Source organism: Eschscholzia californica, unplaced genomic scaffold, assembly GCF_041429995.1.
Source record: "Eschscholzia californica isolate CP2 unplaced genomic scaffold, dmEscCali1.0.p SCAF_1, whole genome shotgun sequence".
NCBI classification, from domain to species: domain Eukaryota; kingdom Viridiplantae; phylum Streptophyta; class Magnoliopsida; order Ranunculales; family Papaveraceae; genus Eschscholzia; species Eschscholzia californica.
Window position 1 is genome coordinate 3852921 of NW_028238198.1, and position 11716 is coordinate 3864636.

Sequence of the window (11716 nt, forward strand, 5' to 3'; positions counted from 1 at the left end):
CATTAAAATATCTCGACACTTACTAATCTTGAGAAAACACCTATACGCTATTTTTCTGGCTCCCTAGCGGTGTGAAAGTCATTCTTGATTAATTTTTTTTGGAAAACCGAATGCCCCAAGTCTTAACTGTTACCGATATTGTCCCGCTTTAGACACCATACCCAAGCCCAATAACACATTAATGTTTCTTTTCTTTTGGAAAGGCTTCATGTACGCGTCTAAAGCCATCAAAATTGGCGAAGACACAATTCGCCCTACCCATTGAGTATGCACCAACATCAGCGACTTGCGACATACTCTCATACTGTAGTGAGTTTGCAAAGCTTTAGACAAAAGCAACACCCCGTACATGTTGGGCTTGGGTATTGGTGTCTAATAGGAACAATATCAATAATTGCTAAGGCTTGGAACGCCATAGATGGTATTAGAGCCGAGAACGGTTCCTCGCCGAGGGTGTGGGGTTGTCATAGTCCAACATTGCGTGGGAGAGAGTTCTAGAGCTTGGACTATAGGTGTACGTAAAACTTAATTAGTGAAGACCCTATACCTATTGGGCTTTTGTCTGAATTTCTAAATTAAAGACGCCATACCTATTGGGGTTGTCGTAATCCAATATTGGTAACTGCTAAGACTTGAGGCGCCACATTATCTATCTCCTCTGCCCAGCTTATCCTAATGTAGCAAAAGTCTCCTCTCTCCCCAAAGGGATCTTAATCTACTACTACAGATTGAAGCATTCAAATAATTTAGATCAAGTAACCAAAAAATGGGCATCTATATATGCACAAAACAAAGTGTATATATATGAGAGAAAACATATATGGATATCAAAGAAATGCATGAGATCAAAGTCATGTATGAGTATCAAGAAACCTGATAATATATGGAATTTTCATTCCAAACTAGAAGAAAACTATTGGGAGCTAGTTAGCAAGGCAGTAGGCACAGACAAACACTAAACAGATGATTCAAGAACTAAATATGTTATAGTGATTCAGACATGTTGTCCTAAACCAACTTTAATTCTACTCCATCTTGGTGATCAAAAGTCGGAATTTGGGTGATAAATACACCCTTCAGAAACAAACTAGGTAATGATTTGGCCCTTACTCGGTGTAGTAGGTTTTAGGGTTCACTCTGTCAAAGGATGTAGTCTTAAACTCTAAATTAATAACTAAAGTACGTACGTATAAGATTAATTTAGAATATGCTGCATAAGAAAACTCATTTCTAAAACTGAGTCAGATAGATAGATAGATAGATAGATATTGTCTATGCTCAAGTTGAGCAGGAGCTACAAATAAAACAGACAACAACAACAACAAGATAACTTAGTCGTCATACAAACCATCTAGCACATGAAAACATCAAACTCAAATAGCTCTATAACAAGCATTAAAGGTCTCATGTTTGCGAAGTCATGAAAACCCAGTAGTGTGCAAGACTACTGAGAAAGTTCAAAACCAAAGTCCACTGCTCCTATCCATCCAAAGTCCGCGAAATTAATCTGAAAAGTTGACATAAAATAATGAGCAAAAGCAATAGCATCAACTCCAATTGTAAGCAACTAAGTACACACACTCGGCACTTATGGTTCATGGGTTCTTTTATCTTACAATTCTATTTCAAAGGATCAAGTTCAATGGGTGTGGCAAAAAAAAGTGAACTTTCGAGGAGGAACAAAAGATCTGTTCATATATAACATGCCATATATGTAATACTATATTTTATGTCAAATTGATTATAATGCTATCATGAAATTTGGCGTACGACAACATGCTTTATTACTGTTGTACGCATTAACTAAACTTGGCACTGAACTATTGTCCAATTCATGCAAAAAGTTATGCATTTTATGTAAGGAAAACAAATCACTTATTTCATGACATAGTTATCACAAAACTCCTAGAATTTAGTGATGAATATATACTTTTAGGAGATTACTCTCAAATTTTGCAATCCATTAGTACGTAAGCTTATGAAGCATATTTAACCACTCAATAAATAAGACAACAAGTAATGTAAGAAAATGATCCTCATGCTGATTAAACTGACGAAGGCTAACTGATTATTATGCTTTCTGGTGAGAACACACAAATTAAACAAGATTATATTAAGGAATTCAAGTATTTGTGTATATTCCTATTTTGTTAAAATAGTTAATGCTTAATTGATCAGATCATTAGCTGCAAATTCATTCATTTCTATAAATGATTAGTAATTAATAGTTAACAACAAACATGATCTATATTGGGATAATTTATTTTGTAATCTTCTTGATGACTCTTTGCCATCATTTTTCCATGAAATCACTACTCTATTATTCACAAAAAAAAGATGAAAGAAAACCCTAATTATTTAACAACAAAAAACAACAGATAGCTTACCATGCATCACCATCACCACCGCCACCTCCAGGTCCACCACCACCACCAGGTCCACCACCACCACCAGGTCCACCACCAGGTCCACGGGTAATGAGCCATATGAAGACTGCTACGATCAGGAGGAAACAGACACATGGAATGAAGACTAGATAATTGGATCCTAGCAGTAACCCAATGATACGAAAGAATGTAAAGAAGATTGAAGAATTCCCGATCTGTATTATAGTGGCGATCATAATAGGCAAGGTAGTATCATTCAAAGTTAACCCTAGGCTGATCACTCCTCCTCCAAAGGTAAGTGCAGGTAAAAAGTCTTGAACAAAGTCAGGAAAATATCCGATGATGGAAAGAACAAGAAAACCAGTAGTAGAAAGAAGAGTTAACCTAATTGTTGCTAACCCTAACTGAAATTCTCTTGATAATGAGGGAGAAGGTATGAAGGGTATAAATCGGGTGTTGAGGCGAGGGAGGAAATTAGCAGAAAGAGTGTAACGGAGGAGGTCACGACGATGGGAGTCACTGCCGGAATCGGAAGATTGGTCATCAGTTTGTAACCCTAAATGGATAGAATATAGAGTGGTAGAATAAATATCACGAATCCAGTTTGAGATACGACCAGACAAAAGATAATCCAGAAATGAAAACAAAGAGAGAAACCAGCCGATGAAGAAACCTAAGGAGCTGCTGATTGGTGAATCGGACTGTGATGAAGTGTTGTTGTTGTTGATCGGTTGGGGATTTATTATTGCGTCTGCTGGAAATCTATTTAGATTCTCGCCGCCGTTTCCCATATCTTATTTTTTACAGATATGCTTACTCCTAGATCTTCTCTGAGTTCTCAAACACTAATGTCTGAAGTTTCTCTCTCTATCTTTCTATGTACAACAGGGTGCTTCTAGTAGAGACCCATCTTTTTTTACACATGAGTGCCAAGAGAGAGAGAGAGAGAGATGGGGCGCCTTTAGAGGAATCCGTACGTATCGTTGACCTAGAATATTTCAACCTTATTTCTTATTCTTTCTTTCTCTCTCCTAGAGTACCTCCTTCGTCCTATTTTTTCAACTTTTTGGTTCCGCGAAATTATGTTAACAATGACAACGTAAGTACTCGCAGCGTGTGTCCGCCGCAGGAGGAAATTGTATAAAATCATATCTTATATGCTAAGTAAGGTTTAGCATCATTTGTTCATGAAGTGATTTGTGAATGACATCGTCAAAATGAATGAACAACGTCATTGAATACCTCACACTATATTCTAGAGATTACTATTTGTCTACCATTTTTTAGTGCAACGGTTGAACATCTCTTTGCTTGAGCCCACGAGATCATGAGATCAAGTCTCGGTATTGGCTCGCTTCTAATTTAAATAGGCTCGAGAAGGGTAGGCTCGCTGCTTCGTTCATAGTCAAATTATATTTTTCTATAATGAAAATGCAAGTGACGGGGTTTGAATCTAAGACTCTTAAGTCTCAACACTCAACTAAACCAACAACCACTAAACCACCCCTCTTTGGTGGTGCTTATATATTTTTTCCATCAATGTGGTGATTAAGATTTTGGAAGATTCCGTCAAATTTTAATTCGAGACCTTCCTGTAATAAGTCCCAAACCTAAAAAAACATTAGATGCAAAAACAAAAAAAATTTATTGAAATCAGTTGACCACTAAAATATTGAAAAAATCATCCTTATCATAAAATAAATAAGTATGCATGCATTATTGCTTAGGCAACTTAGCAACATTATATTTTGAATGTATTTAATTATAATTTAACAAATAAAATAGAATTGAACATTTATATGGTGCAATTATAAGAATTCAAAAAATACTTTAATAACAAAATAAGTATGTGATTGAAAGAATTCAATATGCATAACATTATATCTATAAGAAAAGCATTTTGACATTATAAAGTTGATAAAAAAAAATAATAAAATAAATAAAATACGCATCACTCAGAAAGTCGCAGTCAAGGGAGAAAAATGAAAAATAGAGAAAAGGAGTAAAGAAGTAAAATATTGGAGTGACCCACCAAGAACTTTTTTGTTGAAAGCCCACCAACATTTTTTTTTTTGTTGAAAGGCCGACCAAGAACTTGAGATCATATTCTCAGACTAGCTTCTTTTCGTCAAAAAAAAAAAAAGAGAAATTATAAACGCGCTCACCATTTTTGTTATATGGGATTTTTTTTGTTCAAAATAGAGATGTGATGTGAGTGCATAAAACAAATTTTGGCGAGTGCCTTGAACAATTCCCAAGAAATATTATCTGGGCAACTAACTCATCTACAGGGTAGTCTCTGCTGAGCCCTATTGAGCTATGGGCCCATAAGAGGTTATTTCCCTTGGGCGCCTCAAGACATCCTGCTTTCTACTATTTCTTTTTTTGTTGAAATAGATAAAAGAAAACGAGAGAAGCTGAGAAGAGAATGCTCATGTTCACTCCCACAAGGACCCTATGGCAACAAAGGATGGGAAACCCTAGCTGGTCCCTTTCTCAGGTGAAAAGTGCTATTGGCCTAAAAAATGGGGCTGACCACAGACAAAGTGTTGATGTGGCTGGTTTCTATTGACCAAGCTACATGGAGAGATAAACAATCAAACTAATGGGAGTCCCATATCAATATTTGGCTTCCCATGATTGCTTCTATTTTTGGGGCCAAATGACATTTCCCTTATGAAGTCGAGCGTGTGATGTCTGTTGACCACAACGTGGTCCAATTTTTAGGTTTCGAACTCAACTATAAATCATACCCTACGTTGCATATTAATATTGCCATACAATATTCAAACATCAAGCGTTAAAATGTTTGGTTAAGCTATAAGTCGAGATAATCATTTTCGTAAAGAGTTTGACTTAATAGATCCTTGTGTCATCATACATAATTGTGTGCACAAAATGTTGGTTTAATACGTGACATGCTGATGCGTCTTCATTAAAAGACAAAAGAATTCAAAATTTTACTACACGATCTACTCTTTTAACTGATAGTGTCATCAGGTCACAAATTAAGTCAAGATCTTTTGTATACTTAGTATTTCTCAAAAAATAATGTTAGGTCGACAAGTAAATTCTCGGAGAATTTCTCTTTGAGCTTTTAATTAAACAGGTTAAAATTATTTTGAAAATTGTTGAAAAAGCAACAAACATTTCATAATTATTATTTAGGTCGAAATATATAAAAACAAAAGACCATTTTGTGTAACTAATTTCTCAATTTTTTCTTTAAACTTTAATTGCATATAACATTGTCATCAAATGTCAAATTTTGATAAACTTCTATATTTAAAAATGAATTTTCATTAGCTTAATAACAAGATCTACGTTCAAAATTATTTTTTTTTCTAGAAATAACTAGGTTTTTTTTAGTTTTTTCTGCAAACTGGGTTTGCAAAACGTAAATTCCAAACTGCGATTGCAAAACATAAATTGCAATCTTGATTAGCAAGTTTTGCAGAATGTAATTTCGAGTTGCAGATCTTGTAACTCGATTTGCAAATTTTGCAAATTAACTTTGTAGATTTTGCAAATTAACTTTGTAGATTTTGCAAATCTGAAAGAAAAACCGAAATTTATTCTTCCTGAAATTTTTTTTTTCATCATCATCAGATTAGTTAGGATTTCACATCTGGTTGCACATAAACATCATCTAAGAGGATATGATAGGACTCGATCAAGTTCACTTGTTGTGAAATTCATCTTTGTTGAGCAAGACAAGAAATAGATAGACTGGGTTTGATTCTCTTATAAAACACAACTGTACACATTGAAGCATCAATAAAAAGATCAAAAGAGAGATAAATTGAAGAAGGCGGTGAAAAAATCGGTTGGTGATGGTGGTGGAATTTGATTTCAAGCAATAGCTGACTTAAATATGTTGAAATATCTTTCTATATGTTAAGATATCTCATATAATAATATTAGGAAATATCAAATATTAGTAACTAGTAAGAATTAGGAACTTGTAAATATATTAGCATAAACCTATTAGAAACTAGTAAGATATTAGGAACTAGTAAAATTAGAAACTAGTAGTGTTGTAACGCTATAAATAGAGTCTTATATTTCTTTTGTAAACCATCAAGGCATAAAACAAGTTCTTTAATCAATTTCAACTTGGTATCAGAGCCAATGGTCTTAAATTTGTTTTGTGAATATATATTGATTGAAAGAGAAAGAACCTTCATCTTCATATTTTTTTTCCAGTTTAGTTAAAGTGAAAGGCTACTGATGCTTCCGCAATAATGACTCGCAATAAGGCAAATTCAAAGTTTGCTGAAGTTGTTGGTCAATCTTACAAAACTACTTATAAGTGTACTCACTGCAACAAAATTGGTCATACCAAAAATCATTGTTATGAACTGTTAGGCTATCCAGAATGGTGGGATTATAATCGAAAGAAAAACTCCAAGAAGACCCTGGATCCAACTGTTAAGCAAGCTTCATCGACAATAGCCACTACAGGTAATGTAGGCAAGACTTTAAATATGTCTACACATGTTTCGAATAGTACTTGGATAATTGATTCTGGTGCTACAGATCATATGAATTTTGATTTTAGACAGGTTTCAACCATTAACCAATTCACAAAACAAATTTAAGACCCTATTTGACTCTTATGATAGTTCCACCAAGTAGTTCTGTCATTTAATGGCTTCCATAGGTGAGACTAAGCTTGTAAATGGATATCCAAATATTCGACAACCGATCCGCATCTGTATTCGAATTTAAAAAAATATCTGAAATTTTAGATATCCGATACGAATTCGGATATCCTTATCGGATATCTGCTTATCAGATATCGAATATGGATACACTAATATTCGATCCGATAAATATCTGTATCCTATAAGTAATATAAAAAAATAATAAAAATTTAAGTTTAATCATAATAATATATAAAATGTATGGTTGAGATTATCGTTTAAACCTAATGGTTAAAAATTTCAATTTAAAATTTTGTCAAAGTATCCGATAAGCTACCCGATATCCGTAAGTAGTATCCGATTCGGATAATTATTTATAATATCCGTTGGATAATTAACGGATATCGGATAGCTTATCGGATACGGATATCAGATAGCTTATCGTTTACAGTCCTAGGTGAGACTAAGATGGATCATGTAGCATTCATGTTTTATTGATTTCTTGTACTTCTTTTGTTACTTTATAAATTTTATTTGGTCTTGATAAAATGATATCTATCTAATCTCTTCATTTTGTAGGTTTGATGTTGAGGCAGACTGGGGATCTGCAAAGAATTATGGCACATGACCAGTCACAGTTCTAATTTTGTCCTTCATCCTTGAGAAAATCGTCAGAAGCGTACCAACAAAGAAATCAATAAAAAATCGGGTGGGGACGGTCTCGATTTCAAGTAACAAGCGACTTAAATAGTCGATGAGATTTAAAAGTGAGCTGAACCAGAGAAGAACCAAATTGGTTGGTGATGGTAGTGGTCAGACATGATTAATCGATGATGATGATAACAGGAAATAGATTGGTGAGTTTAGAGAGAGATGAAGACGAGAGGAAATGATTTACTGAAGAAGAAGATAGTTGACTGAGTTTAGAGAGAGTGTTATAGAGTGGGTTAAGTTTAGAGAAAGAGAAGAACCGGAAAAAAAAAGATAATTTAAGAAGGGGTAATTTTGATAAAAAGATAAATATAAAATAACCTGATTACTAATTATTTATATTATTTTAAATTTTATATATAATTACCAATAATATTTGGATAACTTTAGTAAATGGAACAATATACATGTTTTTTTATATGAACAAATTTTTTTACCCTAAGAGCAACTCCAGCCCCAGCCGGGCGGAGGCCATAAATTCGAATTTATGGCCTCCGCCCGGCGCTCCAAGCCCAGCGGGGCGGAGCGGAGGCCCCAAGTGACCGTTGGGGTCCCCAACGGTCACTTGGGGACAGATCTTGGCCGTTGGTTTATCCAACGGCCAGATCTGCTTGTTTTTCTTTTTTTTAATAAAAAATATAAAACAATTAAATATAAAATTAAAAATAACTAAAAAATAACTTAAAAATCAAAACCACCATTAATAATAAAATTGTATTAATACAAACCGACTTTTGCATTAATAATCCGACGATCCAAAACACGAAGCTAATAATCCGACGATCGAAAACACATTACTAATAATCCAACAACCAAAAGTTATTCATTGTCATCGTTTGATCTCGTATTCCATAAGTGTTCAATGAGATCTGCTTTCAACCGAGAATGAGTATCTTGGCTTCTAATTCGACCTACACGTTCAAGCACTTCGTCCGATAAGTCTTCTCCACGCTCTATTGGACCCATTTCACATCCCTCAATATTGATTGTAGCATTTGGACTTTCGTCTTCAATAATCATGTTATGCATTATGATACATGCCTTCATAATATCACTCATGGTCTTTACGTCCCACCAACGTGACGGTCCCCGAATAATTCCCCAACGAGCTTGCAGCACACCAAAAGCTCGTTCAACGTCTTTTCGAACCGACTCTTGTCTTTTGGCATAATATGCTTCTTTTGGACCATGTGGATTAACAATAGTTTTAACTAAAGTACCCCATGGAGGGTATATCCCATCAGCAAGATAATAACCCATATTATATTGTGTGTCATTAACTACATAATTAACTGGGGGACTCTCATTGCTTAACAGTTTATCAAAAACTGGTGAACGTTCAAGAACATTAATGTCATTGCAGAATCCAGGCATCCCAAAAAATGCATGCCATATATGGAGGTCTGACGATGCAACTGCTTCTAGGATGATAGTTGGGGTTTTGACATGGCCAGTGTACGTAGGATCCGTGCCATGAGGCGGGACATTTACTCCATTCCCAATGCATACAATCAATACTCCCTAACATTCCAGGAAATCCTTTCGATTCACCAAGTGCTAGGAGTATAGATATATCTAACTCATTCGGATCTCTCAAGTATCTAGGGCCGAACACATGGATGACTCCGATTAGAAATTCTCTTAAAGATTCAATGACAGTAGACTTACCAATCCGACAATATTCGTCTTGTGAGTCGGCCGAACATCCATATGCAAGCATCCTCATTACAACTGTTATTTTTTGATGAGGTGAGCATCCCTTTTGCCCAAATGCATCAACTCTTTCAGTAAATCTGGGGTTGTACCCCCAACAGCATTGAGAATACACAAAAATAAACCACGATTCATCCTGTAGCGTGTGCGAAACAATGTGTCATCATAAGTTCGAGTTTCATTGAAATAGTCTCTTATGATGTTTTCATGACCGAGTTGTCTATTACGATCTATAGTTTGGCGACCCAAAACCGAACCAACATGACGAGAATGTCTTCGTGTAGCGTTATTTTCCATTTCTTCTAACATTCTACGATCATCGTCATCTCTTTGTCGAGCCCATTCATCTTCTTCAAACATCAACATTAATAAAGTAAAATTAGAATTCATGGGATTGAAAGGATTTATGGGATTCATAATATTCATAGGATCCATGGTAGAGAAAGAAGAAGATGAAGTTTGATGAGAAAGAAGAAGATGAAGTTTGATGAGTTTGTAGAGAAAGGGAGATGTATTTATAGAGAAATATGAGATATTTATATGGTGGTTGGATAGTTAATAATATTTAATATGGTAGAAAAGAGTGAAATTCGAATTTTCGGCCTCAAGAGAGGCCGGGGCAGGAGCTGAATTTTAGAGGCTGAGATGAGGCCAAAAATTGGATGAAAAAGTGGTTTTTCGGCCTAAGACAGGCTGGGGTTGGAGATGCTCTAACCATAATATTTTATTTTTCTTGAATTAAGAAATAGTGTTAGGTAGATAATTGCTTTCTAAAAGAAAAGAAAGAAAAGTACTCCTTCTCATCCGCCCGGTAGATATAAAACTTTTTAGGAGCAACAATTAGATGAACGTACACGCATAAACAATTTAGTAGTGATAGATCGTTTGGAAAAAAATTTCAAACCACGGGCCAAAATTTCTTCTTGATTTAGGACACAAATCAAAAATCAACTTCAACTGTTGATTTGAAATTCCCTCCAAAATCTTCTTAAGATTTCCCTTCCTAGATCATTTTCCTAAACAATTAATTATTTTATCTTTGTTTGTTCACGAACTTTTGTTTTTCTTTCGAATGATGTAGCATTTTTGAAATTACTAGATAGTGTACTCGAACTTTTGTTATTAAGAACAATATATGTAATAGGTTAGTTTAATTAATTCAGAAATGTGGAAGAGATAAACGAAATGAAAAGTTACTTACTTCACTAATGGAGGCAGTCAATCAATATAGATTGATCGAAATCTGATTCAAATCCAATATAGCACCAATAGGGATCAAATAAGGCATAATACCGTAGAATTATAATGAAATATAGGATCGACCATTATTTATCGAATTTGGAGAAAACTCAGAAGAAATAATTCGATCGTCTTATTTCTCCAGCCGAGAGATCCATGAATCTGGATCCTAATACATACGGATACAAATGATCCAACAGAAGCAAGACTTTTGACAAACATTTGGAACACTTCCTTTGTGATATGTGATTCAGCACCCCCAGAGGGAATGAGAATGGCTACTGCAACTCAAAACCACAGAATTTATGGACTAAATAAAATGGAGATTCTTTAATTTCATCTCTTTCTTTGGAGCATCCAATTAAGAAATTCGAATAGTTGTTTACTTGTTTTATTCAGAGCAAGAACATGTTACAGATTTTAAAAGTCATCGTGGACAGCTACCTGTCATTGACTTTTAGAATTGGAAGTCCCTACAATCCTCTACCTCACTTTTCATTTGTTTTTTTTTTTTGTTTAACATTAGTGCTATTTCATTAGACAAAACATGAAGATACTTTGAAGCTCATGAGTTCAACATCCAGTTAGACTTATTTGAATGATACCAGTCTTGAATGATGAGGTCTGTTCTAATGAACTTTGCTAATTGATCCAATAAGTAGTTAATTAGTCTTTTACATGATTAAAATGTCAAATATAGTTTTGAAGTTTCTAATTTGAGTTGTAGATAATGGGACAATGCCCGGCCACAATCCGGGCGGAGTATGTAGCCGGCTAATATTTAGAGAGAGAAAGTGTTGTTTGAGTTATGGTCTTACTGGGCCACAATCCCGGCCGGGGTACTTTCTCCCTCTAAACATCAGCCCGTCGCACCCGGGCCGGGATTGTGGTTGGGCACTCTACGAGGGCTGTTTGAGTTATGGGCCTTCTACTAGGCCATCAAACCTTTGGAAACATTTTTAACTACATTCTTCTAGTACCCTTCTTTTTTTTTTGACGGAAAAGCGAATTTCATTAAAA

General features: G+C 34.9%; 1 long non-coding RNA gene across 3 annotated transcripts; it reads right to left on the reverse strand.

Moving 5' to 3' along the window:
* Positions 1–1211: 1211 nt before the first annotated feature.
* On the reverse strand, positions 1212–11040 carry LOC147563350 (uncharacterized). Of its 3 annotated transcripts, XR_015223851.1 has the most exons (4): positions 10659–11040; positions 9413–9807; positions 2388–2493; positions 1212–1507 (listed from the first exon to the last, which is right to left on the reverse strand). It is a non-coding gene; the product is annotated as an uncharacterized LOC147563350 (long non-coding RNA). The 3 variants fall into 3 exon arrangements; XR_015223854.1 differs by lacking the exon at positions 9413–9807; XR_015223849.1 differs by lacking the exons at positions 9413–9807; positions 10659–11040 and having other exon boundaries at positions 2388–3709.
* Between the last annotated feature and the right edge of the window lie 676 nt (positions 11041–11716).